General features: G+C 36.3%; 1 long non-coding RNA gene across 6 annotated transcripts in view; it reads right to left on the bottom strand.

Moving 5' to 3' along the window:
* The window catches only part of LOC126931416 (uncharacterized), a 59068-nt gene that overhangs the window by 34566 nt on the left and 4487 nt on the right, over positions 1-20015 (bottom strand). The gene's annotated exons all lie outside the window — the stretch shown is intronic.

Here is a 20015-nt window from a genome sequence, read left to right as displayed (position 1 = left end):
ATAGACATATATAGTAGGATAAATTGAAAAATAACGTATACATGGAGACAAATTAAAAGATTTTCACAAGATAGTGAAAACTAGAACAGTATTTCTCATTTGATGATTGATGTCCTTGAAAGGTTTTAAGCAGGAGAATAGTTCCAATTTGCATTATGGATAGTCATCTTCCAGGCAATGGCAAGAAGAAGATAGCAAGCTTTTCCTGGATCCCAGATTCACAGTCCATTTGTGCAGAGCTGAGCACTCTTCTTCATGATTAACCAAATGAATTAGTAGACATATTGCTATTCCATACTCACACAACTACACACTTTAAAAATGATTTATGAATTCCAGTTCCAAGATGGCCAAACAGGAACAGCTCCAGTCTGCAGTTCCCAGTGTGATGGACACAGAAGACAGGTGATTTCTGCATTTCCAACTGAGGTACCTGGTTCATCTCACTGGGACTGGTTGGACAGTGGGTGCAGCCCACAGAGCATGAGCCAAAGCAGGGCGGGGCATCACCTCACCCGGGAAGCGAACAGGTTGGGGATTTGCCTTTCTTAGCCAAGGGAAGCCATGACAGACTGTATGGGGAAACTCATGACACTGCCACCCAAATACTGTGCTTTTCCAATGATCTTAGCAAATGGCATACCAGGAGATTATAATCCATGCCTGGCTTAGTGGGTCCCACGCCCACGGAGCCTTGCTCACTCTAGTCCAAGATTGAACAGCAAGGTGGCAAGCCTGGCTGGAGAAGGGGCATCTGCCATAGCTGAGGCTTGAGTAGGTAAACAAAGCAGCCACGGCTGGGAAGCTCAAACTGGGTGGAGAGCACCGCAGCTCAATGAGGCCCACCTGCCTCTGTAGGCTCCACCTCTGGGGGCAGGGCATAGCTGAACAAAAGGCAGCAGAAACTTCTGTAGGCTTAAACATCCCTGTCCAACAGCCTGAAAGGAACAGTGGTTCTCCCAGCATGGTGTTTGAGCTCTGACAATGGACAGACTGCCCCTTCAAGAGGGTCCCTGACCCCTGCGTAGCCTAACTTGGAGATCCTCCCAGTAGGGACTGACTGACACCTCATACTGCTGGGTGCCTCTCTGAGACGAAGCTTCCAGAGGAAGGATCAGGCAGCAATATTTGCTGTTCTGCAATATTTGCTGTTCTGCAGCCTCTGCTGGTGATACCCAGGCAAACAGCATCTAGAGTGGACCTCCAGCAAACTCCAACAGACCTGCAGCTGAGGGACCCAACTGTTAGAAGGAAAACTAACAAATAGAAAGGAATAGAATCAACATCAACAAAAAGAACATCCACACCAAAACTCCATCTGTACGTCACCATCATCAAAGACCAAAGGTAGATAAAACCACAAAGATGGGGAGAAACCAGAGCAGAAAAGAAGAAAATCCTGAAAACCAGAGCACCCCTTCTCCTCCAAAGGATCACAGCTCCTTGCCAGCAACAGAACAAAGCAGGACAGAGAATAACTTTGACGAGTTGACAGAAGTACGCTTCAGAAAGTCAGTAATCCTTCCGAGCTAAAGAAGGATGTTCGCACCCATCGCAAGGAAGCTAAAAACCCTGAAAAAAGATTAGACAAATGGCTAACTAGAATAAACAGTGTAGACAAGGCCTTAAATGACCTGATGGAGTTGAAAACCATGGCATGAGAACTGCGTGACACATGCACAAGCTTCAGTAGCTGATTTGATCAAGGGGAAGAAAGGGTATCAGTGAATGAAGATCAAATTAATGAAATGAGGTGAGAAGAGAAGTTTAGAGAAAAAAGAGTAAAAAGAAACAAACAAACCTCCAAGAAATATGGGACTATGTGAAAACACCAAATCTACATTTGATAGGTGTACCTGAAAGTGATGGGGAGAATGGAACTAAGCTGGAAAACACTCTTCAGTATATTATCCAGGAGAACTTCCCCAACCTAGCAAGACAGGCCAACATTCAAATTCAGGAAATACAGAGAACACCACAAAGATACTCTTGGAGAACAGCAACCCCAAGACACATAATTGTCAGACTCACCAAGGTTGAACTGAAGGAAAAAATGCTAAGGGCAGCCAGAGAAAAAGGTTGAGTTACCCATAAAGGGAAGCCCATCAGACTAACAGCGGATGTCTTGGCAGAAATCCTACAAGCCAGAAGAGAGTGAGGGCCAATATTCAACATTCTTAAAGAAAAGAATTTTCAACCCAGATTTTCATATCCAGCCAAACTAAGCTTCATAAGTGAAGGAAAAATAAAATCCTTTACAGACGAGCAAATGTTGAGAGATTTTGTCACCACCAGGCCTGCCTTACAAGAGCTCCTGAAGGAAGCACTGAACATGGAAAGGAACAACCAGTACTAATCACTACAAAAACATGCCAAATTGTAAAGACCATCAATGCAGGGACAAAACTGCATCACCTAATGAGAAAAAAAAAACAGCTAACGTTATAATGACAGGATCAAATTCACACATAACAATATTAACCTTAAATGTAAATGGGCTCAATGCTCCAGTTAAAAGACAGAGACTGGCAAATGAGATAAAGAGTCAAGACCCATCAGTGTGCTCTATTCAGGAGACCCATCTCATGTGCAGAGACACACATAGGCTCAAAATAAAGGGATGGAGGAAGATCTACCAAGCAGATGGAAAACAAAAAAAAAGCAGGGGTTGCAATCCTAGTCTCTGATAAAACAGACTTTGAACCAACAAAGATCAAAAGAGACAAGGAAGGCCATTACATAATGGTAAGGAGATCAGTTCAACAAGAAGAGCTAACTATCCTAAATTATACGCATCCAATATAGGAGCACCCAGATTCATAAAGCAAGTCCTAAGAGACCTGCAAAGAGACTCAGACTCTCACACAATAATAATGGGATACTTTAACACCCCACCATCAATATTAGACAGATCAGAGAGACAGAAGATTAACAAGGATATCAAGGACTTGAACTCAGCTCTGCACCAAGCAGATCTAATAGACATCTACAGAACTCCCACCCCAAATCAACAGAATATACATTCTTCTCAACACCACATCATACTTATTCCAAAATTGACCACATAGTTGGAAGTAAAGCACTCCTCAGCAAATATAAAAGAACAGAAATCATAACAAACTGTCTCTCAGACCACAGTGCAATCAAACTAGAACTCAGGATTAAGAAACTCACTCAAAACCACATAACTGCATGGAAACTGAACAACCTGCTCCTGAATGATTACTGGGTACATAACGAAATGAAGGCAGAAATAAAGATGTTCTTTGAAACCAATGAGAACAAAGACATAACATATCAGAATCTCTGGGACACATTTAAAGCAGTGTGTAGAGGGAAATTTATAGCACTAAATGCCCACAAGAGAAAGAGGAAAGATCTAAAATCGATACCCTAACATTACAATTAAAAGAACTAGAGAAGCAAGAGCAAACACATTTAAAAGCTAGCAGAAGGCAAGAAATAACTAAGATCAGAGCAGAACTGAAGGAGATAGAGATGCAAAAAACCCTTCAAAAAATCAATGAATCCAGGAGCTGGTTTTTTGAAAAGATCAACAAAATTGATAGACTGCTAGCAAGACTAATAAAGAAGAAAAGAGAGAAAAATCAAATAGAGAATAAAAAATGATAAAGGGGATATCACCATTCAACCCACAGATATACAAACTACCATCAGAGAATACTATAAACACCTCTATGCAAATAAACTAGAAAATCTAGAAGAAATGAATAAATTCTTGGACACATACACCTTCCCAAGACTAAACCAGGAAGAAGTTGAATCCCTGAATAGACCAATAGCAGGCTCTGAAATTGAGGCAATAATTAATAGCCTACCAACCAAAAAAAGTCCAGGACCAGACGGATTCACAGCTGAATTCTACCAGAGGTACAAGAAGGAGCTGGTACCATTCTTTCTGAAACTATTCCAATCAATAGAAAAGGAGGGAACACTCCCTAACTCATTTTATGAGGCCAGCATCATCCTGATACCAAAGTCTGGCAGAGACACAACAAAAAAAGAATTTTAGACCAATATCCCTGATGAACATCGATGCGAAAATCCTCAGTAAAATACTGGCAAACCAAATCCAGCAGCACATTGAAAAGCTTATCCACCACAATCAAGTTGGCTTCATCCCTGGAATGCAATGCTGATTCAACATATGCAAATCAATAAACCTAATCCGTCACATAAACAGAACCAAAGACAAAAACTACATGATTATCGCAATAGATGCAGAAAAGGCCTTTGACAAAATTCAACTGCCCTTCATGCTAAAACTCTCAATAAACTAGATATTGATGGAACGTATCTCAAAATAATAAGAGCTATCTATGACAAACCCACAGCTAGCATCTGAATGGGCAAAAACTGGAAGCATTCCCTTTGAAAACTTGCACAAGACAGGGATGCTCTCTCTCACCACTCCTATTCAACATAGTGTTGGAAGTTCTGGCCAGGGCAATCAGGAAAGAGAAAGAAATAAAAGGTATTCAATTAGGAAAAAAGGAAGTCAAATTGTCGCTGTTTGCAGATGACATTATCATATATTTAGAAAACCCCATTGTCTCAGCCCAAAATCTCCTTAAGCTGATAAGCAACTTCAGCAAATTCTCAGGATACAAAATCAATGTGCAAAAATCACAAGCATTCTTATACACCAATAACAGACAAACAGAGAGAGCCAAATCATGAGTGAACTCCCATTCACAATTGGTACAAAGAGAATAAAATACTCGTGAATCCAACTTACAAGGGATGTGAAGGACCTCTTCAAGGAGAACTACAAAACACTGTTTAATGAGGTAAAAGAGGACACAAACAAGTGGAAGAACATTCCATGCTCATGGATAGGAAGAATGAATATTGTGAAAATGGTCATACTGCCCAAGCTAATTTATAGATTCAATGCCATCCCCATCAAGCTGCCAATGACTTTCTTCACAGAATTGGAAAAAATTACTTTAAAGTTCATATGGAACCAAAAAAGAGCCTCATTGCCAAGACAATCCTAAGCCAAAAGAACAAAGCTGGAGGCATCACACTACCTGACTTCAAACTATACTACAAGGTTACAGTAACCAAAACATCATGTTACTGGTACCAAAACAGAGATATAGACCAATGGAACAGAACAGAATCCTCAGAAACAACATCACACATCTATAACCATTTGATCTTTGACAAACCTGACAGAAACAAGAAATGGGGAAAGGATTCCCTACTTAATAAATGGTGCTGGGAAAACTGGCTAGCCATATGTAGAAAGCTGAAACTGGATCCCTTCCTTACACCTTATGTAAAAATTAATTCAAGATGGATTAGAGACTTAAATGTTAGACCTAAAACCATAAAAACCCTAGAAGAAAACCTAGGTAATACCATTCAGGACATAGGCCTGGGCAAGACTTCATGACTAAAACTCCAAAAGCAATGGCAACAAAAGCCAAAATAGACAAATGGGATCTAATTAAACCAAAGAGCTTCTGCACGGCAAAAGAAACTACCTTCAGAGTGAACAGGCAACCTACAGAATAGGAAAAAATTTTTGCAATCTACTCATCTGACAAAGGGCTAATATCCAGAATCTACAAAGAACTTAAACAAATTCAAAACAAAAAATCAAACAACCCCAGCAAAAAGTGGGCAAAGGATATGAACGGACACTTCTCAAAAGAAGACATTTATGCAGCCAACAGACACATGAAAAAATGCTCATCATCACTGGCCATCAGAGAAATGCAAATCAAAACCACAATGAGATACCATCTCACACCAGTTAGAATGGCAATCATTAAAAAGTCAGGAAACAACAGGTGCTGGAGAGGATGTGGAGAAATAGGAACACTTTTACACTGTTGGTGGGAGTGTAAACTAGTTCAACCACTGTGGAAGACAGTGTGGCGATTCCTTAAGGATCTAGAACTAGAAATACCATTTGACCCTTTGATCCCATTACTGGGTATATACCAAAAGGATTATAAATCATGCTACTGGAAAGACACATGCAAACGTATGTTTATTGTGGCACTATTCACAATAGCAAAGACTTGGAACAAACCCAAATGTCCATCAATAATAGACTGGATTAAGAAAATGTGGCACATATACGCCATGGAATACTATGCACTCATAAAAAAGGATGAGTTCCTGTCCTTTGTAAGGACATGGATGAAGCTGGAAACCATCATTCTGAGCAAACTATCGCAAGGATAGAAAACCAAACACCACATGTTCTCACTCATAGGTGGGAACTGAACAATGAGAACACTTGGACACAGGGCAGGGAACATCACACACTTGGGCCTATGGTGGGGTCAGGGGATGGGGGAGGGATAGCATTAGGAGAAATGCCTAATGTAAATGACGAGTTAATGGCTGCAGCACACCAACATGGCACATGAATACATATGTAACAAACCTGCATGTTGTGCACATGTACCCTAGAACTTAAAGTATAATAATTTTAAAAAAAGAAAAAAATGATTTATTTTCCTCTCGTCCATATACTCATACCTTTTTGAAAGCCAAACCTGTATCTTAATTATGTCTGTGCAGCCTGTTCACCCAACACAGTGCTGGGAAAGTTGTAGGCACTCATTAAAACAAAGGAGTGATTAAGTGTGTCAGCGCCTGAGTGAGCCTATTCCTGTAGGTAGAGAGTTAGAGGAGAAATGGAGTAACACTAAGGTGTCAGCACACACCAGCAGGAAAAATGAGCTAGAAAAATAATTTTGACTCATACCTGACTTGAGTTGCTTAATGTTTCACAAACACTTTAAGGATGAAGATTTTGATATTTTCCCAAAGTCAAATAAATGAGAAGGAAAAAAAAGTGGTTATTTATTGGGACTTTGAGCAAAACTTGTTTAAAAGTACATTTTATACATTCAATAAACTCTACATGGGAAATCATGGCCTCTATCTTGCAAAAGGAACTGTTAACAATTATCAGAAAGGTAAATACAAATGACCTTTGTTGTAGTTTGATTTGTGTCCCCAAAAAAGATATGTTGAAGTCCTAACCGCTGGTACCTGTGAATGTGACTTTATTTGGAGATAGGGTCTGTGCAGATGTAATTAAGATGTAAGTTAAGATAAAGTCATATTGGAGTAGTGTGGGTCCTTAATCCAATACGACTGGTATCCTATAAGAAGAAATGATACATGTACAGAGGAAAGGTGATGCAGACAGACCACAAGGAAAATTCTGTGTGATGATGGGGGCAAACACAGGAACACCAAGGACTGCTCACAACACCAGAAGCTAAGAGAAAGGCACGGGGCAGATTCTCTCCTAGAACGTTCTGTGGGATCATGACCCTACCAATACCTTGATTTTGGACTGTGATTCTCCAGAACCAACAGAGAGTAAATGTATGTTGTGTTAAGCCACCCACTTTGCAGTATTTTGTTATGGCAGTCCTAGAAAACTACTATAATCTGCAATTAAAATAATTACCTTTTCAATCATTGGCCAAGTTTACTTAGCAAATTTTTAATTGTCTTTTAAGCAGATTCAAGTGGTTCGGTGGAGGAAGAATACATGTTTTACATATTTCCACAGAGTTTAATTTAAGAATGAAAATGTCTTGGCTGGGCGTGGAGGTTTATACCGTAATCCCAGCACTTTGGGAGGCTGAGGCAGGCAGGTCATGAGGTCAAGAGATCGAAGTGAAACCCTGTATCTACTAAAAATACAAAAATTAGTTGGGCATGGTGGTGCACGCCTGTATTCCCAGCTGCTCAGGAGGCTGAGGCAGGAGAATCACTTGAACCTGGGAGGCAGAGATTGCAGTGAGCCGAGATTGCACCACTGCACTCCAGCCCTGCAACAAAGCGAGACTCCATCTCAAAAAAGTAAATTAATTAATAAAATATAAATAAATAAATAAATAAATCTCGTATAATTTAAAATAAGCAAACAAATATTAAAATCTGGCCCAGTGCAGTGGTCTTACACTTATAGTTCCAGCTACTCAAGAGGCTGAGGGTGGAAGATTGCTCAAGACCAGGAGTTGGAGACCAACCAGGGCAACATAGTGGGACCTCATCTCTATTAAAAAAAATAAAAACAAATAATAAATAATAAAATCTGAGATATGGGATTCAGTTTTCCATTTCTAGACCTCTGTCATGTTTAGAGTTTATCGCAGAAAAGACAAATCCCTTTGTGTTCTTAAAGTTCTCCAGGAAGAATTTTCTTGTTTATTCCTGTGGCAAAAAGGAAAAACAAAAGATGATTTGTAATAAAAAAGCAAATCTGTGCACAAATGTTTGGGTGAGGGGTTGATTTATTCATTTTAATCTGTATGGCACACCCCCAAGGGGATTTTTAATTATTATTTAATACAAAGTAGAAGTATTGTTAAAGACCTTTCTTAAGAATTTTTAAAACATAAAGGAGTCACTTACACAGCAATAATGTGAGAAATATCTTTATGCATTTTACTTAATAGTCTCAGACATCTTGTAAAATTTAGGAATGTGAATTAATGAGATAACAAAGAATATTCAAGGTACTAAAGGCAAGGGTTCTATGTGGATTCAAGTTATTGTCGAGCAAAGTTTTGCCTAAGAAAATCTGTGCCAAGATTTAATGTGTACTTAATCAGACAAGATGAAACTTGTCATTTCCAGTAAGTGATCTCTGATTACTCAAGTCTGTTAATATATTAACAAAAGACTTTCATCATCAGTACACTTGAATAACACTTGGCCCAAAAATACTCTTTCCACATCACAGAGCAGCTGAATGAAAAATTAAATTGCTTCTTTGTAGCAGGCATAAAAAAGTAAAATATTGAAAATAAAGAGAATGCCTTTGTCAAATTGTATAAAGAGTACTTTTCTATAAAATATTTTATAATTCATACTGAGGCTTATAGGTAAGTATTATTAACTGTGGTAACTTTCCTTTTTTTTTTTTTTTTGAGACGTAGTTTTGCCCTTGTTGCCCAGGCTGGAGTGCAAAGGCGTGATCTCAGCTCACTGCAACCTCCGCCTCCCGGGTTCAAGAGATTCTCCTGCCTCAGCGCCTGGAATAACTGGAATTACAGGCACACATCATCACCCCCGGTTTGTTTTATATTTTTAGTAGAGATGAGGTTTCACCATGTTGGCCAGGCTGGTCTTGAACTCCTGACCTCAGGCAATCCACCCACCTTGGCCTCCCAAAGTGCTGGGATTACAGGTGTGAGCCACAGCACCTGGCCAACTATGGTAACTGTCTATTTTGACAAATTTTTTGTAAAAACATAATTTTATTTATTTATTTATTTATTTTTTTTTTTTTTGAGACGGAGTCTCGCTCTGTCGCCGGGCTGGAGTGCAGTGGCCGGATCTCAGCTCACTGCAAGCTCCGCCTCCCAGGTTTACGCCATTCTCCTGCCTCAGCCTCCCGAGTAGCTGGGACTACAGGCGCCCGCCACCTCGCCCGGCTAGTTTTTTTTTTGTATTTTTTAGTAGAGACGGGGTTTCACGGTGTTAGCCAGGATGGTCTCGATCTCCTGACCTCGTGATCCGCCCGTCTCGGCCTCTCAAAGTGCTGGGATTACAGGCTTGAGCCACCGCACCCAGCCAAAAACATAATTTTAAAAGGATAAAACCGTGATTCTTAAGGAAATATAAAAACAACACATATGTCAAAGAAATAACCAGTAAGATGTTATTACCAATTCAAAGAGCATATAAAAAAAGTAAGATATTTACATACAATTAAACAAACAAACCAAAAATCTGTTAGGGTAAGAATGACATGTTAAGTATAAAACTGGTTAACATTAAAATATGGTAAAAATCTTCGGTTTCTGTCCCATTGGACAGAAATTATTTATATCAATGCTTGATAAAAGTAAAACAGTAACTTTAGCAAGCTTGGAATCTTTATGATAAATAATGAGATGAACTAAAGATATTCCCCTAGATAATACTTAAGTGACCCTTACCACAAAATAGTATTGAAAGAATGTACTACCATCATTTTACCTTATTTTTTAGTTTCTGATAGTTTTTTTCAGAGTCTCCCCTTACCAAAGATTGTTCTTTTTTAACTTGTATTTTAGGTTCAAGGGTACATGTGCAGGTTTGTTATATAGGCAAATTGTGTGTCATGGGGGCCTGGTGTATAATTATTTTATCACCCATGTAAAAAGCACAGTATCCAATAGGTAGTTTTTCAATCCTCACTCTTCCATTCTCCACCCGCTAGTAGGCCCTGGTGTCTATTGTTCCCTTCTGTATGTCCACATGTACTCAATGTTTAGCTATCGCTACCACTAATGTTTAGCTACCATTCAATGTTTAGCTACCACAATTACCACCACTAATAAGTGAGAACATACAGTATTTGGTTTTCTGTTCCTGCGTTAGTTTGCTTAGGATGATGGTCTCCAGCTCCTTCAATTTTACTGCAAAGGACATGATCTCATTATTTCTTATGGCTGTGTAGTATTCCACTGTGTATATGTGGCATGTTTTCTTTATCCAGTCTACATTGATGGGCATTTAGATTGATTCCATGTCTTAGCTATCATGAATAGTGCTGGAATGAATAGTATGTATATGTCTTTATGGTAGAATGATTTATATTCCTTTGGGTATATACCCAATAACAGGATTTCTGGGTCAGATGGTAATTCCATAGATCTTTGAGAAATCACCAAATTGCTCTCCACCATAGGTGAACTAAATTACATTACCACCAGCAGTGTATAAGCATTCCTTTTTCTCTCCAACATTGCCACCATCACATAGCCATTCTGACTGGTGTGAGATGGTATCTCAACGTGGTTTTGATTTGCATTTCTCCAACGATTAGTAATGTTGAATATTTTTTCATAAGCTTATTGGCCATATGAATGTTTTCTTTTGAGAAGTGTCTGTTCCTGTCCTTTGCCCACATTTTTATGGAGTTCTTTGTTTCTTGCTTGTTAATTTGTTAAGCAAGTTCCTTATAGATGCTGGTTATTAGACCTTTGTCAGATGCATGGTTTGCAAATATTTTCTCCCTTTCTGTAGGTTGTCTGTTTCCTCTGTTGATAGTTTCTTTTGCTGTGCAGATGCTCCTTAGTCTAATTAGGTCCCACTTGTCAAGTTTTTGTTTTGTTGCAATTGCTTTTGGTATCTCTATCATGAAACCTTTGCAAGGGCCTATGTCCAAAAAGGTATTTTCCAGGGTTTTATAGTTTTAGGTTTTACATTTAGGTCTTTAATCCATCATTTTTACACATGGTATAAGGAGGAGGTCCAGTTTCAATTTTAGGCATATGGCTAGACAGTTATTCCAGCACCATTTATTGAATACAGTCCTTTCCCTGTTGCTTAATTTTGTCAACTTTGTCAAAGATTAGATGGTTGTAGGTGTGTGGCATTATTTCTGGGCTCTCCATTTTGTTCCATTGATCTGTAAGTCTGTTTTTGTACCAGGACCATGCTGTTTTGTTTACTATAGCCCTGTAGTATAGTTTGAAATTGGGGAATATGATAGGGATACAACTGATTTTTGTACATTGGTTTTGTAGCCTGAAGCTTCACTAAAGTTGTTTATTAGATCAAGGAGCTTTTGGGCAGAGATGATGGGATTTTCTAGATATAGAATCGTATCATTTGCAAACACGGAGAGTTTAACTTCCTCTCTTCCTATTTACATGCCTTTCATTTCTTTATCTTGCCTGATTGTGCTCGCTGGGAATTCCAGTATTATGTTTAATAGGAGTAGTAAGAGAAGGCATCTTTGTCTCATCCCAGTTTTCAAGAGGAATGCTTCCAGCTTTTGCCCATTCAGTATGATGTTGGCTGTGTGTTTTTTATACATGGTTTTTATTATTTTGAAGTACGTTCCTAGTTTTTTGTAGGTTTTTAAAATGAAATAATTTTGAATTTTATTGAAGGATTTTTCTGCATCTATTGAGATGATCATGTGGTTTTGTTTTTGGTTTGGAGTTCTGTTTACGTGGTGAATAGCATTTATTGATTTATGCATGTTGAACCAAGAATAAAGCCCACTTGATAATGGTGGATTAGCTTTTCTTTTTGGCATGGGTTTATTTTTTAAAAATTTTTTTATTTCCATAGGATTTTGGTGAAAAGGTGGTATTTGGTTACATGAATAAGTTCTTTAGTGGTGATTTGTGAGATTTTGGTGCACCCATCATGCACGTGTTAACGGTAGAGGGTATCCAAGGTTCTTGGTGTCCTGAACAAAGAATTGGACAAAACACACTAACAAAGCAAGGAAGGAATGAAGGGTTTTATTGAAAATGAAAGTACACTCTACGGTGTAAGAGCGGACCTGAACATAGGCGCTCAAAGGCCCCATTACAGAATATTTGGGAGTTTAAATACTCTCTACTTGGGATACACCCTATGTAAATGAAGAGGATGAAGTAAAGTTGCAAAGTCATTTATTTACTTAACCTATGCCCTCATGGAGAGGATATTTCCTGTTGTCACTGAAGTGTGAATCGGCCTTATGTTCCCTGCCTCCAGACCCTATTTTCCAGCCTCACAACCAGTATACGCTGAACCCAATTTGTAGTCTTTTATCCCTAACGCCTTTCCCACCCTTTCCTCACAAGTCCCCAAAGTCCATTGTATCATTTTTATGCCTTTGAATCCTCATAGCTTAGCTCTCACTTATGAGGGAGAACATGCAATGTTTGGTTTTCCATTCCTGAGCTACTTAACTTAGAATAATAGTCTCCAGTCCCATCCAGGTTGCTGTGAATGCCGTTAATTATTTCCTTTTTATGGCTGAGTAGCATTCTATCTCATATATACCACAGTTTCTTTACCCACTCATTGATTGATGGGCATCTGGTCTGGTTCCACATTTTTGCAATTGGGAATTGTGCCATTATCAAAATAGCATCATAATTCTTCACAGAACTAGAAAAAATATCCTAAAATTCATATGGAACATAAAAGGATCCTGCATAGCCAAAGAAAGACTAAGCAAAAAAACAAAACAAAACAAAACAAAAAATAAACACACACACACACACACACAAAATCTGGAAGCATCACATTACTTGATTTCTATACTATACTATAAGGTCATAGTCACCCAAACAGCATGGTACTGGTATAAAAATAGGCACATAGATGAATGGAACAGAATAGGGAACCCAGAAATAAACCCAAATATTTACAACCAACTGATCTTTGACAAAGCAAACAAAAACATAAAACTGGAAAAGGACATTTCATTTAACAAATGGTGCTGGGATAATTGTCAAGCCATATGTAGGAAAATGAAACTGGATCCCCATCTTTCACCTTATACAAAAATCAACTCAAGGTGGATCAAGGACTTAAATCTAAGACCTGAAACCATAAAAATTCTAGAAGATAACATCAGAAAAGGCCTTCTAGATGCTGGCTTAGGCAAGAATTTCATGACCAAGAACTCAAAAGCAAATGCAATAAAAACAAAGATAAATAGGTGGGACTTAATTAAACTAAAGAACTTTTACATGGCAAAAGGATCAGTCAGCAAAGTAAACAGACAACCCACAGAGTGGGAGAAAATCTTCACAATCTATACATCTGACAGTGTATTAGTTTTTTGATGTGCTGCTGGATTCAGTTTGCTTAATATTTTGTTAAGGATTTTTGCATCCATGTACATTGAGTATATTGGCCTAAAGTTTTCTTTTTTTTTTTGTTCTGTCTCTGTCAGGTTTTGGTATCAAGATAATGCTAGCCTCATAGAATGATTTAGGGAGGAGTCCTTCCTCCTCAATTTTTGGAAGTAATTTCAATAGGAATGGTGCCATCTCTTCTTTATGTATCTGGTAGCATTTGGCTGTGAATCTGTCTGGTCCTGGGCTTTTTCTGGTTGGTAGGCATTTTATTACTGATTCAGTATTGGAAATCATTATAGGTCTGTTCAGGGATTCAATCTCTTCTTGATTCAGTCTTGAGAGTTGAATGTTTTCAGCAATTTATCCATTTCTTATAGATTTTCTAGTTCGTTTGCACAGAGGTGTTCTTAGTAGTATCTGAGGTTCTTTTGCATTTCTGTGGAGTTGGTGGTAAATACTCATTTTCATTTCTGATTGTGGTTATTTGGATCTTCTCTCTTTTTTTCTTTATTAGTCTATCTAGTGTTCTATCAAACTTATCTATTCTATCAAAAAAAATCCTCAATTCATTTATCTTTTGTTTTTTGTTTTTTGTGAGGTTTTTTTGCATCTTAACTTCCTTCAGTTAAACTCTGATTTTGGTTATTTCATTTCTTCTGCTAGCTTTGTGATTGGTTTACTCTTATATCTCTAGTTCCTCTAGATATGATGCTAGGTTGTTACTTTGAGATCTTGTAACTTTTTGATATGCATGTTTAGCATTATAAACTTCCCTCTTAACACTGCTTTAGATGTGTCCCAGAAATTCCAGTATTTTCTATCTTTGTTCTCATTCATTTCAAAGAATTTCTTGATTTCTGCTTTAATTTCATTGTTTACCCACAAGCCATTCAGGAGCACGTTATTTAATTCCCAGGTAATGGTATGGATTTAAGGAATCTTCATAGTATTGATTTCTATTTTTATTGCACTGTGGTCTGAGACTGTGTTTGGTATTATTTGGGTTTCTCTGAATTTGCTGAGGATTCTTTTATCCAATTATGTGGACAATTTCAGAGTATTTGCCCCGTGACAATAAGAAGAATATATATTCTGTTGTTTTGGGGTAGGGAGTTCTGTAGATGTCTATTAGGTAAATTTGGTCAAGCGTCGAGTTCAGGTCCTGAATATCTCTGTTAGTTTTCTGCTTCAGTGATCTAATACTGTCAATGCTCTGTTGAAGTCTACTACTATTATTGTGTAGGAATCTATGTCTTTTCATAGGTCTATAAGAACTTGCTTTATGTATTTGGGTGCTCCTGTGTTGGGTACACATATATTTAGGATAGCTAGGACTTTTTGAAGTCCTCTTGTAATGGGCTTATCATGCCTGATTAAAAGAGTATTTTCAAATATTAACGTACCAGGTATACTTTAATATAATTGTATCAATGTATCCAATTATATACAGTTTAAAAGGAAACCAGATTTTTACTAAATAATGTAAATAACTATATGCCATGAAAAGTAAGGAGACTCAGTAAAAGTATTATTTTCTTCTGAATTCTAATGGAGTTCACAAAAATCAGATATCATTTAAAAATGTTTAATTCAATCCACAAAAGTAAAATCTTCTAAATTAAGAGTTAGCTATTGTATAAAGAGAAAGGACTTTTTCCATATTTATTAAAATACAATTAAAATAAAGCCTACCATATTCCAAAAGAGTAATCACAATTTAATTTTTTTCTCAGTTTTATTCAGTCCTAGTAATTCTTCTTTTGCTTGATCTTATGTCAAGCATTCTTTTTTAAGGAAGTATGTTTGCTTCTGAACTAAAAAGAGTCTTGGAAATCCTGCCTCAAGTCAGTGGTACAATCTGAAAGTTGACAAAAGAATAACACCTCAGAGGATTGAATTCAAGGGTCCATTCTTTGAAATATCAAAATTCACAGTGTCTAACAGTGTTCTTTCCAGATGCCTTCAGCAAGCATAAAGAAGCAAAAATCTGCTTCATAATGAGATCAATTTATTAGTATAACCAATAATGTAAGAATGGAGGAGGACAAAATTTTCTATTGGAATACCACACATAGCTATTTTGTAAGTGTTGGTGCAATCATTCTCTGAGAGCAAGAACATGTTATATACAGCGAAGGCACTGACAAATCTCTAGTGCCTTCATATAAAGGGTACAATATGGAAGGCTATTTCTTCTGATTTGATCATTCTTCTCAAGTAGCTGTCATAATGTTAACGAAGTAATTAGCAAAAATACTAAAAGACATCTTTTACTTTATTTTAATTTTAATTTTTAACACCTTTATTGAGGTATAATGGATATACAAAGAACTGCACATATTTATTATGTATAATTTGATGAGTTTGGACATATGAAAACACTTATTGATTATGGGGATACTATCACCGTAATCAATGCAACAGACATATCCAACATCTCCCAAAGCTTTCTTGTGTCTGTTTTTGTTTTGGTGAAGCAACAATAAAACACATTTTGAAATGCAAAATATGATATTGGTAACTACAGGTACCACATTGCACAGTAGATATCTAGAATTTGTTCAAGTAACATAACTGAAACTTTATACCCATAGGACAACAATTCCTCATCCCCCCAACTTTCTAGACCCCAAGAGCCACATTGTATTCTCTGTCTCTATGAGTTTGACTATTATAGATATGTCATATAAGTGGAATCTTATTGTATTTGTCCCTCTATGATTGGCTTATTTCACTTAGCATAATGTCCTCCAAGTTCATGGATGTTGCTCCAAACAGCAGGATTTCCTTATCTTTAAGACTGGATAATATTCTGTTGTATGTATACATCATTTTAAAAATCCATTCACTGGTAGATGGATGCTTGGGCTGTTTATTGGCTAATATGAATAATGTTGCAATAAACATGGATGTGCAGATATCTTCTCAAGATGCTGATTTCAACACTTTTGAATATATACTCAGTAGTGAGATTGCTGGATTATAAGGTGGTTCTATTTTAAGTTTTTTAGAAACCTCTATACTATTTTTCTTAGCTGCTTTCATGCCACCAACAGTGCACAGGGGTTCTGATTTCTCCACATCTTCACTAACACTTATCTTTGCTTTTTAAAAAATGTATATTATAGCTACCTAACAGGTGTGAGGTGATACATACTTGTAGTTTTGACTTGCATTTCCATGATAATTAACTATACTGATTATCTTTTAATATACATGTTGGCCATTTGTATGTATTCTTTGAAGAAATGGCATTTTGTGCAGACATAGAAAAAGCAATTCTAAAATGTATACGGAGCCATAAAACACTATGACTAGTCAAAGTGATCTTGAGGAAAGAAAACAAAGCTGGAGGCATCACAATTCCTGATTTCAAAATATATCACCAAACTACCAGAATCAAAACATCATGGTACTGGCATAAAGGCAGACATATAGACAAATGAATGGAATAAAGGCCCAGAAATAACCCCATGCATATAAGGTCAACTGATCTTTGACAAGGGTCCCAAGAATACACAATGAGGAAAGGATAGTCTCATCAACAAATAGTGTTGGGAAAACTAGATATCTACATGCAAAGAAATAAAATTGGACCCTTACTTTATACCACACACAAATATCAACTCAAAGTGGATGAAAAATTAAACATAGGACCTGCAATTATAAAATTACTAAAAGGAAACATGGGGGAAATTTCTTGACAATGGTTTTGGCAATAATTTCTTTGACATAATGCCAAAAACACAGAAAACAAAAGTAGAAAAAAAGATAAGCAGAATTGCATCAATGTAAAAACCTTTTCACAGCAAAGAAAAAAAACTAACAAAATGAATAGGAAACCTATGGAATGAGAGGAAAAAATTTCAAATCATATATCTGATAATGGGTGACATGGGTTAATTTTCAAAATATATAAGGAACCCCTACAACTCAGTTGGAAAAAGTCAAATAACCTGATTTTAAAACTGACTTAAAAATTTTTTTTAAATTATATTTTTGGAAGCAAAAGCAAGAGTTGCCACTGGTTACTTCATTAAATAGTGTTATATGCCCAAGAAGTAATACTCAGTTATACTTATGTAACCAAATGACAAGGAAATATTTTAAAATTAGCATTAGAAAAGGTAACACGACTGTAAAGTCAACACAAAGCAGAGAAAAGTATTCCAGTGAGACATCAAATAACTGCTATCTGGATGCATTGCAACAAAAGATAAGTAATAATCTCATCACCTTTGCTAAGCACTCTAAAGTCAATATATCATTTAACAAAAAGAAAGTCAAATTATTTCTGTATAAATATAATATTTGGCAGTAAATCTTTTATAAACCTTTAAATTAATAAGCCAATTAAAATTGAGCCAAAAGTGACATTAGCACAAAAGGCAGAGTAAGCAACTCTAAAATACCTCCATGTTCATGAGTTGGAAAACTTAATCGGATTAAGTTAACGATACTCCCCAAATTGATGTGCAGATTCAATACAATTCCATCAAAATTACAACCATCTTTTATACAAAAATGGACAGACTGATTCTAAAATTCATTTGGATATGATAAAGATTCAGATTAGTCACAACAATTTTGAAGGGAAAAAAAGAACAAAGTTAGAGGACTTCTACTTTCCGATTTTAAAACTTACCACAAAAGCTGTTGCAATCTCAAGATAGCATGGTACTAGCACAAGCATAGATATATAGATCAATGGAAGAACACTGAGAATCCATAAATAAATCCACACATTTTTGGTTAGTTTATTTTTGAAAAGGGTGCCAAGAACATATAATGGGGAAAGGATAACATTTTCAACATAAATGATGAAAAAACCAAATACTCATATGCAAAAGAAAGATTGGAGTTGGACCCATAACTCACACTATATCCAAAAAATTAATCCAAATCAATTACAAACCCAAATGTAAGAGCTAAAATAATAAAACTTCTATGAGGACACATAGGTATAAGTCCTTGGGACCTTGGATTAGGCAATAATTTATTAAACTTGACATCAGAAGCACAATGAATCAAAAAATGTTTTAAATTGTATTTTATTAAAACTAAAAACTTACGTTTCTCAGAACACTATCAAGTGTGAAGAGACAACTCACAGGAGTAAATATTTGCAAATTATATATCTGATAAAGATCAAAGATCCAAAATATATAAAGAACCCTTACAATTCAACAATAAAAAGATAAACAATTGAATTAAAAGATGGGCAAAGGAATTGAACAGACATTCCTCTAAAGATGATACATAAAAGGTCAGTAAGTACAAGAGAATATGCTCAAAATCATTATTCACTAAGGAACTGCAAATTAGAACCATTATGAGATACCTCTTTATATCCACTATGGTTATCATTCTAAAAATTAAATATAGAAAGAATAGCAAATGTTGCCAAAAATGTGGAGAAAATGGAATGCTCATACATTGCTGGTGGGAATTTAAAATGTTTCAGCCACTGTGAAAAGTAGTCTGGCAGTTCTGCAAAAAGTTGAACACTGAGCTACCATATGACCCACAGATTCACTCCTGTATATATTCCCAAGAAAATTGAAATCATATGCTCATGCAAACACTTGTATACAAATATTTATAGCAGAATTTTTCATAATATCTAATAAATGAGAATAACTCAATTGTCTATCAACTGAGGAATGGATAAACAAAATGTGGCACATCATACATTGGAATATTTTTCAATATCGTTCACTCATATAAAGGAATGAAGTACTATATATATGCTACAACATGGATGAACTTCAAAAACATCATGCTATGTGAAAGAAGCCACCCGACATCGGCCACATATATTATGATTCTGTTAATATGAAGTGTACAAATAGGTAAATTCATAAAAATATAAAGTAGATTAGTGGTTGCAGAGAATGCATGAATTAGTATTTCCACTTATTGAAAATAGGAAGTGACTGCTAACATGTAAGTGGTTTATTTTGGGGGTGATGGAAATGTTCCATAATTTCATAGTGGTAATAATTACATAACCCCATGAGCATACTAACAGCCACTGAATTGTACACTGTAATGTAATAAATGTTACATAATGGGAATTTATGTCCATTTAAAAATTGTAAAAAATAGCCAACTATGGAAAAAATTTACCTTTTTTTTCAGATTCAATGTTATAAATAAAGGAAATAGTTTCCCTTTCTACAAACCTGATTGTACATTCATTCAGATTTTCTCTTTCACTGTCCCATTTCACATTCTGGAAAGATCAGATATTTTAACACAAAATTACTCTCTTTTCCTCATTTGGAAAACATTTGTCCTATTATCTTGCATACACAGTTATGTTTTTTGTCACTATTGTTTCTACCATGGCCTCAACTATACATATTAGTTATAACATTTAATGAAAGAAAATAACCACTTAACATAAAAAAAACTAGAAAA

Source organism: Macaca thibetana, chromosome 11 (genome assembly GCF_024542745.1).
Source record: "Macaca thibetana thibetana isolate TM-01 chromosome 11, ASM2454274v1, whole genome shotgun sequence".
Classification (NCBI taxonomy): Eukaryota; Metazoa; Chordata; class Mammalia; order Primates; family Cercopithecidae; genus Macaca; species Macaca thibetana.
This window is presented reverse-complemented; position numbering and strand designations above follow the sequence as displayed.